This window comes from Homalodisca vitripennis, chromosome 7, assembly GCF_021130785.1.
Source record: "Homalodisca vitripennis isolate AUS2020 chromosome 7, UT_GWSS_2.1, whole genome shotgun sequence".
Lineage (NCBI taxonomy): Eukaryota > Metazoa > Arthropoda > Insecta > Hemiptera > Cicadellidae > Homalodisca > Homalodisca vitripennis.
Window position 1 is genome coordinate 112,068,439 of NC_060213.1, and position 21,193 is coordinate 112,089,631.

Here is a 21,193-nt window from a genome sequence, read left to right on the forward strand (position 1 = left end):
GTTACTTTATTCTAAAATCGATAGGTATTGTCTCACGATTGCCGTAGGACATCAGTTTCGTATTTTTAGATTGGAACAAGGCTTCACAGTGAGTGATGTGATTGGACGAGGATGGTTCAAAATAACATATGTTTCTTAGATAATGTTACTTTATTCTAAAATCGATAGGTATTGTCTCACGATTGCCGTAGACATCAGTTCGTATTTTTAGATTGGAACAAGGCTTTACAGTGAGTGATGTGATTGGACGAGGATGGTTCAAAATAACATATGTTCTTAGATAATGTTACTTCCCCCCCCCCCCCCACCCCCCCCCCCCCCCACCCCCCCCCCCCCCCACCCCCCCCCCCCCCCACCCCCCCCCCCCCCCACCCCCCCCCCCCCCCACCCCATGATAAATTTCAAATACAATTATGCAAATACTAAACAGCAATACTGATGACATCAAGGAAATAAAAAAGGGAAATCAGAAGGAGCTCGTGATATGTCAATTGAATATATGGTCATTACGTAAGTGGATTGATGATTTAAAAAAATATTAATAAAAGCTCTGTGGAAGACAAGGGGGGGGGGGGGGGGGGCGGGGGAGAGATTAAAGGGAATGTCAATGGTGAAAATACAGCGTTTTTTAACAACTGAAAACGGTTGAACCTACGAAGAAAATGTAAACTCTTTTGTCTCATTGGAAATAAATTGGTATGGAACAGTACTCTCAACAGAAGTAATTTAGTCCATCTACGGTGTTCCCGAAGAAAAGACATGGAAACATATTCTTAAACGTTGTTGAGAAGGGTGGCTGGCTTGCGATTCAGTTCCAGAAATGGTCTACCAAACTTGATAGAATGCAGTTCACAAACGACACGGGGGAAGGGCAAATAACGCTGACCCGAGACTCCAATTAATCATCAAATTTATCAGCGATTACGACAGAGGACGAGTTTTTGAGGTGCAAGAAAAGTGAGGCGTCATCTGCAAGGCAACTGACACTCTGGGCTACAGCAGTCGATAAACTCCGATCTACATCAACGAGTCCAACTGACGCCTGTCTATACGAGGGAGACTGCTCTAAGCTGACCAAGGACGAGGGGCGAAAGGATGAGAAAAACTACAGCCAGGTGTGGACCTTTCAATTGATTCCGGATCTTGCGGGGGTTCGAAAGGACAAGGGAAACTACAACACCTGTGATCCAAGATCCTCTCGTGTGAGTGAACTTGGACACAGATTGTGAAAATTGTAAGTAGGCTAGCTGTACGTCTGTACTATTGATGCGTTTATGATTTATAATATACTTGTGTGCCGATGCATGTTTTGGTTCTATATATAGACCTATTATACATTTTATATACCTTAAGTGGTTTATTTGGTTTATAATATGGGCGGGGGGGGAGGGGGGGGGGGGGGGGTGGACTCTCTTATTGGGGAGTTTTGTTATATTATTATGTTATAATCTTAATGGTGTTGAGTCCTTGCTATATGGCTCTTAATAGTATATATTTTGTTATTATAATCTATAAATAGCTTGTTACTTTATTTTATGTTTATAGAGTATTATTGTTGTTTTTTGAAAAAAATTTATGTCAGTTTATTTATTTATTTTTGGAATGGTCATGTATGTGTTATGTGGGTATGTACATGTATAAATATACTCGAAATGTATGTGGTATGTATAGTTATATATAATGTATTTAATAATAGATCTAGAATTATTAGTAACGTCATCTATGTTCTCACCTATTTTAAATTATTTATCGTAACATGACAATATTTACAAAATGGATGTAATTTAAAGGGAATACAATAATTTTATTATCTAGAATGTAAGTAGGTCTCAGACTCTAAAACAACTTTCATTTTAATTGAATAACATTACTTGCTTGTAGTTACAGATAATATTAACTTTGACAGAAAACCAATTTTACAGTCTGATTATAACATACCGGTGGAAAACTGTTCCCCGACACTTACAACCGTTTTTTAGAAAAGATAGAAATTTGGATGTTACTGGGGTATGTCAAAGTGGAGGGGGTGTTTTTTTTTATAATAAGCAGTAAAAGCTAATTTCAACATTGTAAAGAATTTTATAGACCTTGAAGTCGACTTATGACCAGACTGTGGGTAAATATGGTTGGATAAAAGTATGTCAAGTAATTGGCAGGAAAATCAATATAATTTATGTGTTGTTTTATATAAGGCCGGTGGAGGAGCGTCTTTACTAACCATACCAAACTTTTTATGATAGATTACAGGAATAACGAATATCATTAATAATTCGTGTTGTAAAACATATTAGGAGAACATTTAATTTAACCGGATATTTGGAAGTACATTATAAACTTAAACAATGGGCGGATAGGATTTATGTAGAGAACTATTAATAATTTCTAAATACTCATAATTTATCAATTGAAAAATAAACATTTTGAACTTTCAAAATAAAACCTATAGATTTAGTTTAGTTTCAAACATAGAGAAATACACGAGGTAGAGTCCGGTGTTTGAGACCCGCTGGTAGCGTGGAGGATTCCTTATCATCCTGCGATAGAGGTGGAGTGTGTTAATAGGTGGGGGGGGGGGGGGGGGGGGGGGGGGGGGGGGGGGGGGGGGGTGTGGGGCGTGGGGGTGGGGGAGGGGGAGGGCAGTGTTGAGTGGGTATGTGTCGCGGAATATCAACAAACAGTGGTTGGGGTTCAAGGTTCGAATCTTGACGAGCCAGGCTATTGTATATCCGCCTGGGACAGATTTTCCTTGAGTTGTATCGTGGTTTGGCAACGGGGGGGGGGGAGGAGGGGGGGGGGGGGTGGGATTGACTGGTCTCAAGTTTGTACTCTTGGTTATATGATGTTAATGTAGCTCTAGAATTTAGTTTTTACAAAGAAGTATAGTAAAGGTTATTACATTATACACTTGTTCCTCGTTAAAAAATCAAAGGGAAGTAAGTGGGGGGGGGGGGGGGTGTAAAGTTGTCACGTGTTTGGTTTACATAAGGAAATTATTTTAGATCTAAAAATTAAAAGAAAGTGGGGTGGGGAGGGGGGGGGGGGTATTCGGACAAAAAATTGGTTATAAACGCTCTGGTAGGCAGGATTGTATTATGTTATTTTCGATTTTTCAAAATTTAAAGGTCAAAAATTTAAAAAAAAGATTGGTTAAAGTTGCCTACGAAAATTTCGTCTTATAGAGGAGCTTGAAAATAACATAGTTGCGGACAATAAACAATTTTTGGGAAGGTTTGTAAACCAATTAAAAATATCGGCAAAAGAAAAAATTTGCTAAGTAATGGAGTATGAATGGTTTGCAACTTGGATAATGGTCAATCTTTGAATTATCTAATGGCTTTAAAAGATTATTTTAGTTCTGTTTATAAATAAATATACAGTAGAGTCCTACAGTAAGAGTTGGCATATGGGAAGGGGCGACCATGGCGACCTTGGTACGGGTGCGCGGGGAGTGCCATTAGCCTCTGGACCGGGGTTAACAAGAGCAAGAATGTCACTAGTTACGCTATTGAAAAGTTTGAAACATCTAAGAGCACGCCTGGGTGCCGGGTCCTGATCTGTTGCCTCTCAGATATATAATTCTAAAGAGTCTTGTGTTTGCTTGCTCGTTAGCCGTAGGTGGGGTTACTTCATGCTATGTGGTGTCTGGTGAGTTGTGTTGTGCGTGTGCAGTATGTTTTTTACTCAACCCACTGATTTTATTTATACAATTTTAGTTAGTTGTTGAAATCTAATACATTTCCTGTATCATTGGTGATGGAAGTTGACAAAAAAATAACATCCCAATTTTTAAGAGCTGAGCGGGAGAAAAAAGAAAAGGTAGGTGAGAAGGAAGGGAACAAAATGATCAAGAGGAGAGAGGAAAAAGGTGAAATGGAATACAGGGAGAAGTTGTTGGAATGCCCAACCGGAACCAGTAAGGCAGTGTTATCGGCACCAGCTTAAAATGACTTAGTTTGGTGTGAAAGTATAGTTCACAAATATTTGTAATAACTATTTTAAATCAATATGTAATCACCTGGTCAACATTGTGGTGTTTTGCCTGGCCGCTCCCCCCTAAATTTTAAACAAAACCCTAACTTATTAAAATTTTACAAACTATGGTCCTCTTCACGGTTGGATACTCATCGGTGGGGTCAGACTGAATGCAAGTAGGTGGATCTTGACCTGGCTAAGGGAGCTTTTGATAAGGTTATAGGGGATTACTTTTGACTTTGGTATTAAAAAAATTTGCATTTTTTATGTGTTTTTGATCGAATAATCTAATTAAGTTTTTTCATACCTATTTAATAAATCGAAAACAGTTTTGTTCTATTATAAAGGTTATTTGTACATTCCCACGTTTTCTAGTGCAATCTGGGAGGTAACCCACAAGGGTCCCAAGATTGGTAGAGCCCATGTTGGGGTATCTTACAATAGATGGTCAAATGATCTGTAGTGTGACTTTGTAAAAATTCTGTAAATGCTCTGTTATTGTTTGATTGGGGGGGGGGGGGGGGGGGGGGGGGGGGGCGGAACGATTTTGAAACTGTTTTATCATATATCCTCAGTAAATGATACGGGAAAATATTATACAAATCTGACCTAGATATATGTTTTAATAACTGGAGCGTTCTTAATAAATTTGAGATTTAAATGTCTTCTCTAAATGTCCAATGTGATGTCCATTGTAGCCAGGTCAAAAAAAAACTGTATCAATATATTAAAAATTAGTAAACTTAAATGGCGAAAGTAATTGCAAGAGTTTTGTAGTTTCAATAAAAGATATTTTAGGGTTGTTTTGTTGTAATGTAGTAGTGATTTATGCATTTTCCCCCCAGTCCCATAGAAATGATTTGGGGTGTCAATTCCAGCTAGGTCGTTATACTGTTAAGGGGTTCTATAATAAGGAACAGGGGGTCAATTTTTTAAAAACAATCAGGTCTTGTTTATCCAACATTGTACACATCTTTAGTCATGGTCAAGAACTTGAGAACGCCGTCACATTGTATGGAATCCAATGCATTTAATTCACGAAGAACTGACTTGAACAAGTTCTACAAAAAGATTATTTGAGATATGTTAATACTTATAAAATGCCTTTAATACATATTATTACCATATTTAGTGCCATAACATTGAGTTTATTAGAAATGTTTGGGCTGGAAGAGTCTGGTGGAGTCGGAGGAGGAGACGGGTACCGTGGCGCAAGGTGTATCTCATGGGGCCTGGTCCGGGGGTCGGTGTGGACGACCGCGATCTGGTTTGGGAGTCCTCAGTTTTATTCGAGTGCCAAACTTCATACAGCAGGAAACAAATGATTTGTTTCATTTGCCCTATTCACGCACTGCGGACGCGTGCATTCTTTCCTCTGTTGAGGATTGATGAGGTCCTTATAATACAATACTCTTGGGTGGGTCCGACATTGACATTCACCATGATACAGCTTTGAATGTTTTCAAAAAAAAGGATTAAGCCATTGTTGTTCATGATGATCCGTAGGTCAACGTTCTCTCATAGCGTTTCTTTCCGCCCCCGGGAATCTGTTTTGTTCTCTATGTGGGTTGGTGTTTAGTTATTCTAATTTAATTACTATTATAATTATATTTATATTTATTTGCATTGTTATTATATTAATTGGGTATGTGCTATTGTTAAATTAACACTTATATTGTTATTACATATGCCCGTCTTGTTATATCCCCGTATAATTTATTGCACTGTTATTCATATTTATATTTTATTGACATTGTTATTATAGTAATATTTAATGGATATTTACACTAGTTACTGTAAGAAAAAGTCTAAAGTAAAGCCAAACGTGAAAGAATTGTTGCCCTAGTGCGACTGTGAAGCTATAACTCAAACCACCACTCGATGTCTGTTTTGTCAAGTTTTTCTTGAACTGCTATAAATGTTATTAGGCGTTAAATCCTGTTTTATAGCAACTGTAAATAAAAATATAAACTAAAATAAATAAAATAAGCCTAACATATTTGCTAGCAACAATACCAGTTAAACAACACAACAAAAATGTTCACGATAACTATAGCAGAATTATTAATTTATTTATGATGCCCCTATCACCTATAATAGCCTGACATTCTAATAAGATTATCTCTAATCCAATACCGATATGTAAATCAGTAGGATTACCCACTAAATATCTGGGAGGAAATGCAATAAGTAAAACTCTTGGGTTTATTTATTTATCAAAAAACATTATTGCACCACCGAGTAACTAATTTGAGTTAATATTAAAGACCTAATATTAAAAACTAACACCACATGCAATATGAAATTTAAAAGGAAAGATTTAATCAAGTATATATTGAGATAAAACAAACGAGAGTAATTGATAGGTTTTTATCCTAAGAGGATGGAACTTTTTAAAATAAAAAGGACGAACTTACAGCTAATTTTTTCCTTTCTTTTAATTAAAATTAAATACGGTTCTTGGATTACGTAAGGCCTCTGAACTGTATTAATTCACCAATTTACTTAATTAAATATTTTTATTTTATTATTTTCAACATTCATCCTCACTCATTTTAGGGGTTTCTTATTATTCTGTTGTAGTTATTTCATATCCATAAAACTGTACCGTCGCGCGAAACTAATTATCATTTAGATATGTATAATATAATAACAAAGAAGCCTTTCTAGGGTAAAACCTGTTTTACCGCGAACCAGCTTAGACGCTGTCAAAGACGTTCACGAGGTGTGAGGCAAATCGATGTTGACCGTGAATTGGTATACACGAGACCGAAATCCCATTCATATTGAGACCTAGCTTCCGTTAATAGAATGATTTCGTTAGTATTGGACTATTGATAACAACCGATGCGATTATAACAATCACATCATTACAAAAATGCGATTTCAAATGTTTTGATTATTGAAAATACCTTGAATTTATCGTACACTTTTGGTGTTTTTATACTACTCAAACAATTATTCTAAATGGGTAAAATGACCACCAACTATGACGGTGTTGAGTAACGCGCCCACACCACGTGTTCACGCCGCTAAACCATGCTATCATTGAGGTTGCATGTAAAATTTTTCTATAGCTGTGTTTACTACTATCACATTACTTTGAAGCTACTTCTCTTATTGGGAAATTATCTATTTAATTCAAACAAACTCTCCAATAATGGTAGTTTTTATTTTATTGTGAGGCCTTTCATACTCAATGAGTAACATCTTCAAGAACTCTCACCAACCTGAATAAAAGTAATAATAACAATAGGATACACAAAACAAATATTTTGTACCTAAATAAAAAAAAACATATGTCATTAAAATAAATACAAAGAGGTAAATATTCTATGAGACAGCACAGTATTGGTTATATTGTATATATAAAAATAAAGGTTTTATATTTAGTTTTAAATTCAAATAAAGTAACGGTGAATTTTTGAAAAGGTCCAGGTTCGTTGTTTACCAGATCTAATTTTGGTTCTTTTTTATAAAAAATTTTGTTTCATATGCATCAAGGAATTTTTTATTTTGTATCTTCTTTTAATAATTTTGCGTTTGAAAAAAAGAGTGTCCAGTTTGAAGTGTGTGTTTTTGCCATGGCTCGATTCTTTCTTCCTGTTGGTATTTTAAAACATGCCCTATGTTCCTTAACTCTTTGTTTTAACTTTCTTTTTCGTTTGGCCAATGTATTTTTAAATCACAATTGTCACAATTAATTTGAGTAAATTCCAGATATTTTTCCTTCTTCATTTAATTTTTATTCTTGGGATTTCCTAATATACTCTTTAATTTAATTTTAGAATTTGGAGATACATTAATTATGCGGCATGTTTCTTAAAACTTGTTAGTAATATCATTAGATAGATTGTTGTAGAAAAACAGATATCCATTTTTCAGGTTTCTTTACTTTTTTGATTTGGTATAAAGTTGTTCTAGAATTTCTTTCAATAATTTTTCTTTTTCTTGTTTATCATATTGTCAATCATGTTAGTTTTGTAGAACCATCTATAATAAGAGCAGTATTCCTATTAAACTATATCACATGTTAAAATATAATATGATTGTTCTCAGCTTGTTCACAAGTTTTACTCCACTTAAGATTTATCCATAATACCAATGTAAATATTCTATGTACACTAACGCTAAGCCCCATAGTCACATGCACTATCATCGTATTCAGTGTTTCCTATATATAAATAAAGCTTCATTTACTTTACTTTTTAAGGACAGACAGCAATGATTTTCCAGGCACTCGATTAATAGCCTTAGCAAATTCTCATCCTAGGTGGTTCGACTAATAACCTTACGTATTGTAATTACACTTTTCTAACGAAAGACAATCTTCAATGATTGTTTTCCCCCCCTCCAGTATCCCAAATTTTGCTGATACCCTGTCTATTTAAAAACATCATGCAAATGTATATAACAATATACAAATTTGTTTTTCCGCTTCACCCACGTCTTTCATGCGGAAGACCGGCATTTAATCATCTACCCCCAAATGCAAGGCACCCCACGTGACACCAGGTGGAACATTCCCACTCGATTAAATTCACATAGGCATAGTTTCCTTTTCAGGCTGGTGTTAATGTCAGTATTTTCTGGCTGAAGTTAGCGAAGCCTATCACTCAAGGGGTTGGAAAATTTCATTTCTGTCTGTCTGTCCCGTAATACCCCGTGATACCACGAAAACGAACTGACCTAAAAACTTGAAATTTTGCAATAAGCTTAATTTTTATATAGATTACACTAAAATGGATAATGGCGCATGTTACTTCATAGGGTTTGGCTGCGATTGAAACTAATTATCTTTTCATTGGTTTTACAGTTAATCGTGATGGCAGGGATAAATAGCAGAATAAATAAATGTATAAACAACTGAGTATATTCATATAAATCTTTAAAAGATTCTTCTGAATCCCTGGGTATATGTTGAGAATATTTTGTGAATGATAATATTGCTTTAGAATTAGATTATATAAATGTCTACATCTAATGCTCTTTTCCTTTGTGGCCAACATCCTTGAAAATACAAATGAATTCAAAGAGAATTATTTAAAAAAGACAAAAATAACTTGGCCAATACATCTGGGAAAATATTATTTTGCAGAAAGAAACAAAAGTTAAATATCTATAACAAGTATTTTAGTGCATGTATAGAAATACAGAATTTATATCTGCTATCCAAATGACGGAAATGTCGTAAATATTGAAAAATAGTGGTAGGTTAGAAATTTAGACTCAATTTCAGACTCAAGTGTAACATTATATTCACGTCATATTCATAATACTTAAATAAATGGGAGTTATCTGATCAGAGATAATTTTAATTGATTATGTGATCAGAAGAATGAAGGGATTACTTAAATAACTAATGTCCTATGTTCATATTTACCAAAGTTATTCTCCAAGAACTTGGCTTCTAATTCAACTCGCAATATGACATATCACCGTTTCATGGAAGTTACAGCTACTAAACGTGACCATACTAGTAAAGTCTTCTTTGTGTTTCTACGATTGTTTTTATGGTTAGCACACTATTTTAATATTTAAATTAATGAGCCTTACTGTCTTTTATGCCGATTTTTCAACTAAAGTACAGTTAGTTTAAATGAGGAAAAACTCACACTGGACAGTAATGAGGAACTTATCTCGGTAGGTTATCTATGGCTTTCCTATCTAGTGAACATTCAAAAAAGTGATTCAATCAGAAGTTAACTTTTTAACTAGTACTTAAGTAACAATCCGAATGATGACACACCACTAATTTTCGATATTTATTACATTTATATCATTTGGATAGCACATAATAAATTCTGTATTTTCCAACTATGCATTAATACGTGTATAAATTACAAACGATGTAATAAACTTCAGGAGCTCACAACACCATTCTATTGGTCTATTTTCAAGTTCTTGCCCTATTGTAATGAATTTGGTAGCATACATAGATAAATTGGCATGTGCACTTAAACACTATTTAGTATAATATAAAACCTTACATTGAATCTAGAAATACTAAGGAAACAATAATGGCAATAGTTTTTTCCCTCCAATATAAAACAATAGGAGTTTTAGGTAACTCAAAATATATATTTGTTTTGTAGGTTTTTACCCTCAGCATAGCTCTTTGTTTTTTGCTTATCATTGACAATGGATGACTTTAAACTAAAGCAGTATTAAATACATTTTCCATATTTATCTGTTTACACTACATTTAAGATTCTTTAAGGCACAAAGATTGAGCATTAAAAACAGTAAACAATACAATACAATAAAGTGGCATTGAACTTACCTAAGTCAAAATTGATAACAAACAGTTGTGTTAGAAACAATAATAAACCAGAAACCCAACACCAAGTCAGTAGGAGGACACACGGCTTCATACTTCATAAACTACATGTTGTACGTAATCCTCAAAGCATACTTAGGTGAGTCTGAGCATGAAGTTCCTATCTCAAGCATCATACATTCATCCAAGAGATTGATGTTGTAAGCTAAACTCAAACTCCACATGTTATTTATACAACAAAGGGTGAATCAGTGCGAATATTTTGCGCTTTTACAGCTGAACTGGTATATTTCAACACACATAATTTAAATAATTCCACTAAGGTCAATAAATAAAGTTTTGATATAAACGATTGATATAAAAGTTTATTAGCTGTATTCAATATCAATTAAAGTAGAAATAAAGAAATTATTTGAATGTTCAATTAAGTCATACCTATTTCAAATGGCATTAGAAAAAAATATAACTTGTAATTTCGAACGAATTCCGAAAGAAAACTTTCACGAAACGTGTGGGCGCGAAGGCATTTTATCTCACTGCTTCCCACCAATTTAAATGGCTCCTCCCTCAGAACATGGCCTAGATCTTGTGTTTCTCTATCAGTGGTAAGTCCTTCGTAATCAGACATAGATATTTTAAGTTTTAATTCTGCTCAGACGCACGCTAATTAAAATATTGAAGTAGTATGTCAATTTTATCATAGTATTTTACCTCATTGCAGTGATATTTACGCTAATGTTAACAACCATAGATCAAGTCGTGTGATTATTTTAAAATTAATATTTATCCAATATCTAATACTTACTAATATTTATTTAGTGGCTAAATAATTCACCAAACTTACACATTGACACCGTTGTTATTACAACTTCATTTCCCTTTAATTTAAATTTGAAATATTTTAACAGTAGTGATGGTAGTGCATCCAGATTATAGAGTAGAGAAATAATACTAAAAAAAAAAAACCTAAGAACATATGTTATTTTTTCACCATCCTCACCCAATCACATCACTCACTGTGAAGCCCTTGTTCCAATCTAAAAATTACGAACTGATGTCTATGGGCAATCGTGATACAATACCTATCGATTTTTAGAATAAAGTAACATTATCTAAGAATATATGTTATTTTTTCACCATCCTCACCCAAATCACAACACTTATTATGGAGCCTTGTTCTCTTGAGACAAAACAGCTAAGTGTTCATTTATCGATTTCTTCCACAGTAGATTCTTTTTGATTGAGAGAAAATAGTCTTGTTTTCTTAGTTATCTAATACCCGTTTGGCCAGATTTATTTCACAATGCTATTTGTTAGGTCCAAATAAATAAAATAATATACGTATAACACTGTATATACTAGAGGTATAATGCTGTTTGATATTCAACAAGTGTTACTAAGGTTATAGGAAAAATAAAAAAAATATGATATTATTATTAATGGGGACTGGGTTTATATTTGTTTCAAGGACTTGCTCTCTTTCAACTCATAAAATGACAGACACGTTAATTTATGGACGTTATAGTCGGTAAACGTGACCGTACTTAATAAAAGCTTCTTTGCTTCCTATAGTACTAAACACAGCACTCTTTTTGTGTCAAAATCAATATTTGTTCTTCTCACTTTTCATACCTACGGTAATGATTTCATTGTTTTTTTAATTAAATTTCAGTTTTAAAGGCTCTTTATGGTTTGTGTCTTCAGTTAGTATGAGGTATGTTATTTAACGTTAAACGTAAGTACTTGGCGTGGTTATTTGTGACACCATTACTAGCGTGAGGTCTACCAAACCCTCATATTATTAAATTTCTTAATATACGCACGAAAGTGCTATCAATGTTATTTTACCCATAATGTAGTTTGTAATTAATTATTTGCATCACCATTTGAAGTATTTTTTGCTAGATTCGTTTAGATATTTTATCTGCATTCTTTCCAATTCTTATAAGGTCGTGTAAAATAGTAACCGTTTTTGATAAATTGGTTCAGATAATGAAGATGATACCATACAAGTTTTTTTAACGGTATACAAAGTTTAAGTCACATCGGACAATATATATATATATATATATATATATATATATAACATTTTTGGTTTATAACTGTACACTTCTTATTATTCTTCCTTAAAATGACCTAACTTTGTTAAATTTAAAATGTGGCTTTTATCATACTTTTACGCATTTGATTAGTTTACCGAATTACGCAAATTATAATAAAGAGCATATAGGAGTATAAAATAGGAAATATAAAAGTTTGCAGAATTATGGGAAAATATTATGAAATAATTTGCTGCAGAAAATGTATACAATTAGTTATTATTCTGATTTAGCTTCGAGTTTAGGAAGGGTTGGGATACGTTTTATGTGTTGTTCAACATAAATATAGTGCGTTTAATTTATTTCTCTTTTTACAGCTTTCATAGGAGGAAAACACCATTTAACTGCCCTCCTAAATTAACGCAATGTGTCTGAAGGGTTTGCTGCAATAAAAATGTAATATTGATTAAATAAACGTTTTAGTAATCAACTTTAGTGACATCTCTTTTAGCTGAAAGAATTTTAGTTTTATTTGAAACACATTAATGCCTTAAAACACAGGAACAGCCCCTGTTCCATAAAAAATTAACCGACACCGCTTTGTTTGGAAAATTGTATAAACTGTCCCAACTCATTATAAAGTCTAAAACCAACGAGGAAAGTGATTTATTGTTATATTATTGAACTTTCCTGCACTAACCCCTAGAGCCAGACTGAAGCAAATCTTGCGGGTAAAGGAATCGACGCTTCTATTAAGATTTACAAAATATATATCAGCTCAATATTAATTTCCTTATGTTATTTTGTAACCTAAATCCTGTCAATCCTTTATTGTTTTCAAAATTATCTTACGTTTTTTAAAATATAATTTCTAAATATGTGCTTGAAATAAATTAGTAGAAATTTTGGAAAATTATACAACCCAAGCTTTTTAATATTAATAGGCAAAATAATTACCAAAAGACTTTATTTTAGTATAGTTTACAAAATAATGAGGAATCTTCATATTTGATAGTTTATTTGTTTACCATTCATCCGACATAAACCATTTATATATGAAGCGGGCTACAATAATATTAATTCAACAAAAATTTTAAAAAGTAGAAAAAATTAATGATGTTGCATTAACAACAATAAACCTACACAAAATAAGGTAAAGCACTGTTGCGAGTGTGTGAGTGTGAGCGTGCCCAGACGACCAGAATCACATCGAAGGAAGACTCCGAAACCTCTTGTAGTTGTAAAAATATGTTATATAATTAATTTATACAAAACTACTATGAATGTAGTTGTAAAGAAATTCACTTGACTCAATATATACCTTTGTTTTTAGAAACTTGTACAAGAAGTATAGATTTAAAAACCATGAAGTGCATAGAAAGATCACCTTACAAAACAATAACAACATTTCAGTTGATTTTGTATTCCATGTAAAATCTCATTTATTAAAAATTATAGTTCCAAGATATTCAACACACTACTTACGTAAACATAAATAATTTTAATCAATTGGGATTCTGATCAATCTGACGAATTATAACGTCAAAGTCTTTCCGTTTCACACAGCTTCGAGTCATCGCCTACACAATTATCTTATTGAAATATTTCAGCCTCGATGTGGAAAGCCAATTTAGTCAACAGATGTGAAACCGAACACCACAGATTTGCCTAAATAATCAAGAAGGAAATTAAGTATATAAATTCTACGCGATGAGAACCGCGAAAAGTCTTTGATGTTATTTATGACACTGGCTTTATAAATCAAAGAACTAACGATAACTTTACTGAATCTTCACTCGCAGTCTTTTTTCCAGCATTTTCAGTCGATACTTTTGAATGAAATAATATACAGTAACAATATAATTTCCTCCTATACTATTAATTACAATGAATCCTAGATAGTCCCTAAGCCTGTGTGTTCTTGTGTGTTACTTATAATAATGTAAAAATATGTAACTAGACCGAATGTACTTGAACACTTTTACATTAAAATTGTTAAGGTCCCTGGTTAAACTCATACAGGTCTATTCCTAATTTATTCAACAGATCTCTCTCCGGGATACCATTGTTTTCTTCTCTTAAATTATCAAAAAAAAACCATCACTTGTCTCTCTAAAGTTGCATTTCAGTAAACAATGTTATTTATTGGAAAAGAGCTCGTTAAAATGTAATCCTTACTGTTCTGTGTTAAAAGATTTGTTTTAGTGACAGCACAAGCCGTGTTTAATTAATTTAACTATTATTATAAATTTGTTTAACCAAATATAGTCTTGAAATGAAAGAGTAAAGCTTTGACGGTAAACAAAAGTTTTCCTATTTTCCAATTTTTTTCCGGAATCACTGTTCTGAGTACAGGAGTTTATCCAGATGAGAAATACGAATGTTACGTTCACATCTCGGTTTCCACGTTTCCGCGTTAGTTGCTTGGCAGTAAGATAAGCGGCAGGTGAAATGGAGACTGAAACTCAACATCTCGTTTTGAATCAACCCTTCCTACCATTTCGCTACGTTGTGTGTAGAAAACTTGGTTCCTTCCTCAGTGATATGGGATCGGGTCTGAAATGTCGAATATGTGCAATCAACTGAACACCTGATGAAGACAATGAGAACAATCTCATCATCGTAGATTACATAGTTTTTATCCCAATATCTTCTGATGTTAAAAAGATGCAATGCAAAAAAAAAATTTTTTTTGTTTCTCAACTTCTTCGTCTCCACAAACTCTTTTTGATTCATCTTTCAGAGGCGGATGGTTGACCTCTCAGATTCCAGGATTCAAGTCTGTGACAGTGTCATATTTCAGGCGCTGCACTAGAGTGGAAGAATGAAATTGGAGATGAGTCAACATTCGTATTGAATCCAACCCTTCCCTACCATAGAATAGCTACACTATGTACAGATAAAAAGAATAGAAAAGTTTTTATTATGAAAAATGTACTTTAAACTGTACGTTTTAGCAAACAGTAATATGTAACTCAGGTAACCTATTCCGGTAGAATACTTTAATATGCCAGATATCAATGTCAGAATTACGATCTAACTTATTACTATAAATTTTATGTAATTAATAATAAAATCGAATATTAATTGTCATTTTTACATAAGTAAGCTGCTCATAAAATCTGTGTTATACTCTTTTTCGTGATTGGGGGGCACAAGGCAAAAGTAATTAAGGTGTGCCAAAACAAAAGTCTCTATAGAGGGTGGATTAAATTTAAAATCGGGCCATGAATATACACTTTATCATCGGCGGCGAATTATTTAGCAATGTCATTTAAAAATATAATGCTCGTTGCATGGTAGTCCTGTTGTATCTAACACGAAAAATTCCTTGCAAAGACGGAAGATTAATAGCTATGTAATACTCGGCATAAAGGAATCGTTTTAAATTAAACGTAGAGTAGTAAATTTTCATCAAGAGAATATCTCACGATTCAGATTCAAATATCAACTGAGCTTTGTTCCCTGGGATGTGATCCCATAAATATGTGGATCTTTAATATACAATTCATGTTCAACACTGTGTTAATAGTAATGACCTAATATTATATGGAAAAAATATAATAAGTCATAACTCTGTTAGGAGTGATGATCGTTGTTTTGACATTATTAAACGTTTAATATCAAGATACCTGGGTGTGATACCGGTGGATTTTACTTAAGAATGGCAAGTTATTTTCTGAAAACGCTCTCTCAAAAACTTCAACTAAAGTAAGCCTATTGGAATTAGTAGCTATTGGATATCAATTATTCTCGTTTATGGAAAAGATGTATTAGATGGACACGTTCTTTTGTCAAATATAAATTAAATAAAGCTGATTGAACGAATGGGCAGGTGTCCCAGGATGACCTATCTTGAGGAAAGCACCCGACAGAGCACGATAAATCAGTATTAAAAAGTGTGGCCCAAAGAATTTGACGCATTTTTGGATTTCTATAAGGTGTATTAATGACCATAACTTAACTAGCATGAACACAATTTAAAATATCCATCAGTTCTAAACTTGGGCAATCCAGTGAAGGAGATTGGACGATCCCTGCCTAGCCTGTCCAAATCATATTGGCGATGAAAGAAGATAAGCAGGCATTAATCTAACTGCCGATCGATGTGAGATTAAATCTATATAGAACTGTAGTATAACGAAAAACCTACTAATGTCTTGTAATCACTGAAACTAAATTCGAACTGCTACAATAACCATTAAAAACAACCAAAAGAAAAAAAACACAATTGCTTCAACTAAAAATCTTTTTTTATTTAAATTTTTTAAAAAAATGTTACAAACAACGATACCCAAAAAATTTTTTTTTAAAGGGTTTGGTTTTTGTTATTAAATTTAATTTTAAACTTAAACATTAATTTTAAAAAAAGGAAATCATGCAAATTTTTAAAATTATTTTAAAAAGAGAGGGCATTGGGGTTTTTTCCCTTTTGTTTTACAACCCTTGGGCAATTTTTTTTTAAAATTTGGGAAAAAATAATTTTTTAATTTTTAGCCAAGGAATTTTTTAAAATTCCGTCCTAAAAAAGAGTTTGTTTGTTGTTTGTTTTTAAATTTTTTTGGGTTTAAATTTTATTATTTGAAAAGGTTTTTAAATAATACTTAAAATTTTTCTAACTAAAAACAATTTTTTTAAAGCTTTATTTTTTGTTTTTTAAACTTTTAAAATTTTGAATAACCTTTTAAAAACCCCCAATAAAAACAATTTTAAAAATATCAAAAATTTTTTTTTTAACGGGCTTTTTAAGGAAGTTTTTTAATTTTAATTTTTAAAAGGGAAAAATTACCTATGTAAAATTTTTGCAACAAAAAAATTTTTTTGGGGAAAAAAAATAAAATTTTTAGAAAACAAAAAAATAATTCCAAATGTATTTTAAAAAAACAAAAAATTGCCTTTTGTAAAAATAAAATTTTTTATTTTTTTAATTAACACTTTAAAAAAATTTTAAATAATTTAAAAATTTAACCATTTTAAAAAGATTTTTTAAAAATTTTATAAAAAACCCTTTTGGGAAAATTTTAACAAAATTCCCCCTTTCTTTTAAAGTTTTATAAATTTTTTAAAAAAAAATTCTATATAATTTTACTAAGTTTTTATTAATTTGAAAATTAATTTTTAAATTAAAAAAAAAGGGCCCGGTATTTTGAATAACACCCAAAACAAATTCCTTTTCCTTTTTTTATAATCCACCTGTTTTTAAAAAATTTAAAAATTATTTAATTTAAACCCCAAAAAAATCTTTTTTAAATTTAAAAATTTCCCTTAAAAATAAAATCTTAAATTTAAAAATTAGACGTTTTTTTTAAATTTACATTTTTTTAAAATACTATTTAATCCCCCGAAGAAAAGAAAGAAAATTTTTTTTTAAAAAATTTGAAATTGTTTTTTAACAATTTTTTTTTTTGGGAAGTTGGCATTTCAAATTTTAAAAAACCCCAAAAAGAGGGTTCTTTTGGAAAATTTTTGTGGAAAACCCCTTTAAAACTTTTTGGGGAAAACCCGGGCAAAAGGAAAGGAAAAAAGGGAAAAGAGGGGGGGGAAAACAAAAACAGGGGGGGAAAATTGGGAAACATCCCAAAAAGGGGGAACGAAGGGGGGGGTTAAAAGGGGGAAAGGGGTTTGACTTTGAACAAAGATAAAAAATTTTTGAGGGAAAAGGGGAATTTCCCCCTTTTTAAACTTAAAGGTTTTTTTTAACTTCCCTTGCAGCTTTTCTTTAACCAATCTAAAATTTTGAAACCCCAAACAATTTTTCCAAATTATAAACCCCTGTAATTGTTTTTTATTGAAATTTTTTCCCCCTTCAGCCCCTGGGACAAAAGGCAAATTTTTTTTTAACAAAAAAATTTTTAATTTTTTTTCCCTTAAAAATGCTAAATTTGAAATAGAATTTATAAAAAAAATTTTAAAAAGGAAAACCCCTTTTCTTTAAAAAACCCCAATTTTAAATTTTTTTAAAAAAACCAAAAAAGTTTCTTTTTTTATTTTTAAAGTAATTACCAAAATTTTAAAATAAACCCTCCTGACCATTTTTTTAATAAGGGTTTATAAATTTTCCCCCCTTAAAAAGGATCCCTTTTAAGAAATGTTTTTTACCCTTTCCAAAGACTTAAATAAAAACCCGGTTTTTTATTAAATTTTAAAATTTTACTGTACTTTTTTCATGGAAGCATTATATTTTGTTTTTGAAACGTGAAAATTCTTTTTTAAAAAACCGTTTTTATTTTTTTTTAAAGGGTTTTAAAATTTTAAAATTTAAATTTTAAAATATTTTTAAAAAATTTTTTTAATTTTTTTTTCCCAAAAAATTTAATGTTCTAGTGCATTTCCCCTTGGTAAAAAAAAAAAACTTTCGGTTTTTTTAAATTAAAAATTAAATTCTGTTTTTGGTCTAATTTTTTTTTTAAACGGGTTTCCCCCTAAAAATTTTGGCCGAAAAAGTTTTTTATTTCCAAAAAAAACCTTGTTTTAAACCCTTGCAACAAGTTCCCTTGACCGGTTCTGATTTTAAGGAAATTAAAAAATTAAGCCCCTTATTTTGGGGTTATTAAAAACCCAAAAAAAATTTTTCCAACCACTTTTTAAAAACCCGGACTAAGGCCCAATTTTGGGGACTGTTATTTTTAACTTAAAAAAATTTGAATCCCCCCTTCTTTAAATTCCTTTTATTTTTTTTAAAAAAGTAAAACCCCTTGAATTAAAAAATTTTTGGGGGATTTGAAAATTCCCAGTTTTTGAAATTAATACCAATTTTATTTATTAAAATCCCCTCTAAAATTTTTTAAAAAGGTTAAATTTTAAATGCATTTTTTTTTTTTTGTTTATCCCCAATAATCTGGTTCCAGACTTTCCCCTTTCCAAATTTCCCTTTAAAGGCCAAACTTTTCTTTAATTAAAGTGTTTTCCCCCCGCCCCCCTCGTTTTGTTTTTTTTATAAATAGTAATTAACATTTAAAAAAAAATTAAATTTAAAAATTAATAATAAAAATGCCTTCCAAAAACCATTTTTTTTTAAAAAATTTTTTGCCTTCGGATTAAAATTTTAAAAAAGAAATTAAAATAAAATAATTTTTTTAAAATTTTTTTAAACATTTTGGTTTTTTTTTAAAAATAACCCAAAAATTATTTTAATTTTAAAATTAACGAAAAGTTCAAACCTTTAAAATAACCTTTTGTTTTTTCTTTGAAAATGGAAAACAAAAATCCAATTTGAATAATTTTTTGTTAAAACCGGGCCCACTTGGTTTTGGGGAAAAAATAAAATTTCGTTTGGACAAATTGTAACTCAAAAAAAAATTTTGGAAACCTTAAACATTTTAAAAACTTTTCCTTTTTGTTAATTTCCCTTAAAAATAATTTTTTTTTCCAAAAACCCTTTGAAAAAAAAATTTTTTACAAAAATAAAAAAATTTTATTTAAAGGTTTTAGTACCCCATATTTTTGTTAAAAAAAGGAATTTTTAAAAATTTAAATTTAAAAAATATTTTTTAATTTTTTTTTAAATTTTTGGAAAAATTTTAAATTTAAAAATTTTCCTTTTTTTAATTAAAAATTAATTTAAAGTAGAAAAAAAAAAATTTGGTTATTTTGCCAAATGTTTGGGTTTTCGGTTTTCCTAAATTTCCCTTTTTAAATTTTAAATTTTTAAATTTTAAATTTTTTATTAAAAATTAAAAGTTTTTTTTTTTTAATAAAGATTATTTAGGGAAAACTAAAAAAAATTGGAAATTAAAGTATTTAAAATTTTTTGAAAATATTAAATTTTAATGTTTTTAAAAAATTTTTAAAATTTTTAAAAAATTTTGGGAATATGAAGTTTTTTTAAATATTTTGGAGGGGGAAAATTTTTGCTTCGGATGGGTTCCCCTCCCCAAAAAAATTTTAAAAACGGGAGGAAAACCCAACAATGTTTGTCCTTAAAGGGGGGCCCCTTTTGTCTTTAACCCCAAAAAACCTGTGGGCGAAGTTTGATTTTTTTAAAAATTTCCCCCAAAGGGTAAAGATTTTTTATTTCCAACCAAATCTTATTTTAAATTTTTGTTTTTTTAATTTGTTGATAAAACCCGGGGCGAAGGAAATGGGTTTTAAAGCCACAAAACCAAAGTTTTAATTTTTGAAATTAAAAATTTTTTTGGCCTTTTTGGGTTTTTGGGTGGAGACATGGGGAGGGAATTCCTTTTCTTTTAATGAACCCCAGTTAACCCCTTTCATCCCCCTTTTTTTGGGAACCCCCTTTGGGGTTTGGGGGTTTCCCATTTTTTAATTTTTAAAGAAAAAACTGCCTTAAAAATAACTTTTTGGCCCCCTATTATGAATTTCACAAAAACACCTTTTCAGGCAAAATATTTCCGAATTCCCCCGGAAATTAACTTCTTTTTCCTAAAATTTTCCTTTTAATCGGGTTTTTTTAAAGGTTTTGGTGTAATGTTTAAAAAAGTTATTTCCAAAAATTGCCCTTTTTAGTTTTAAAATAAAAAGATTTTAAAAATTTTTGATCCCAGGTTGTTGCCCCCCTTAGCAAAAAATAATGAAAAATTGTTGGGTTGGACTTTATCCCAAACTTTAAAAATTAAAAAGGGGAAGAGGCTTTGTTGATTTAAAAACCCATAGTGATTTAAAAAAAAATTAAAAAACCTGGAAAAAATATTTTAAAATTTAAAAAAGGGCCAAAAAAAAAAAATATTTAAATTATTGCCAATTTTTTTAAAAAAGGGCAAACTGGCGGCGGGGGGCGGGAAAAAAGGGGCATTTGTTTAAAAAAATTATTTTTAAATTAAAGGAATTAAAATTTTTTTTCACCTTTAAAGGAATTTTACGGGATTTTCGTCTTTTGGTTAAAGTTTTGCATTTTGGGGGAATGGTTTAAAAAATTGTTCCCATATTTTTTTTGGTTTCCGAA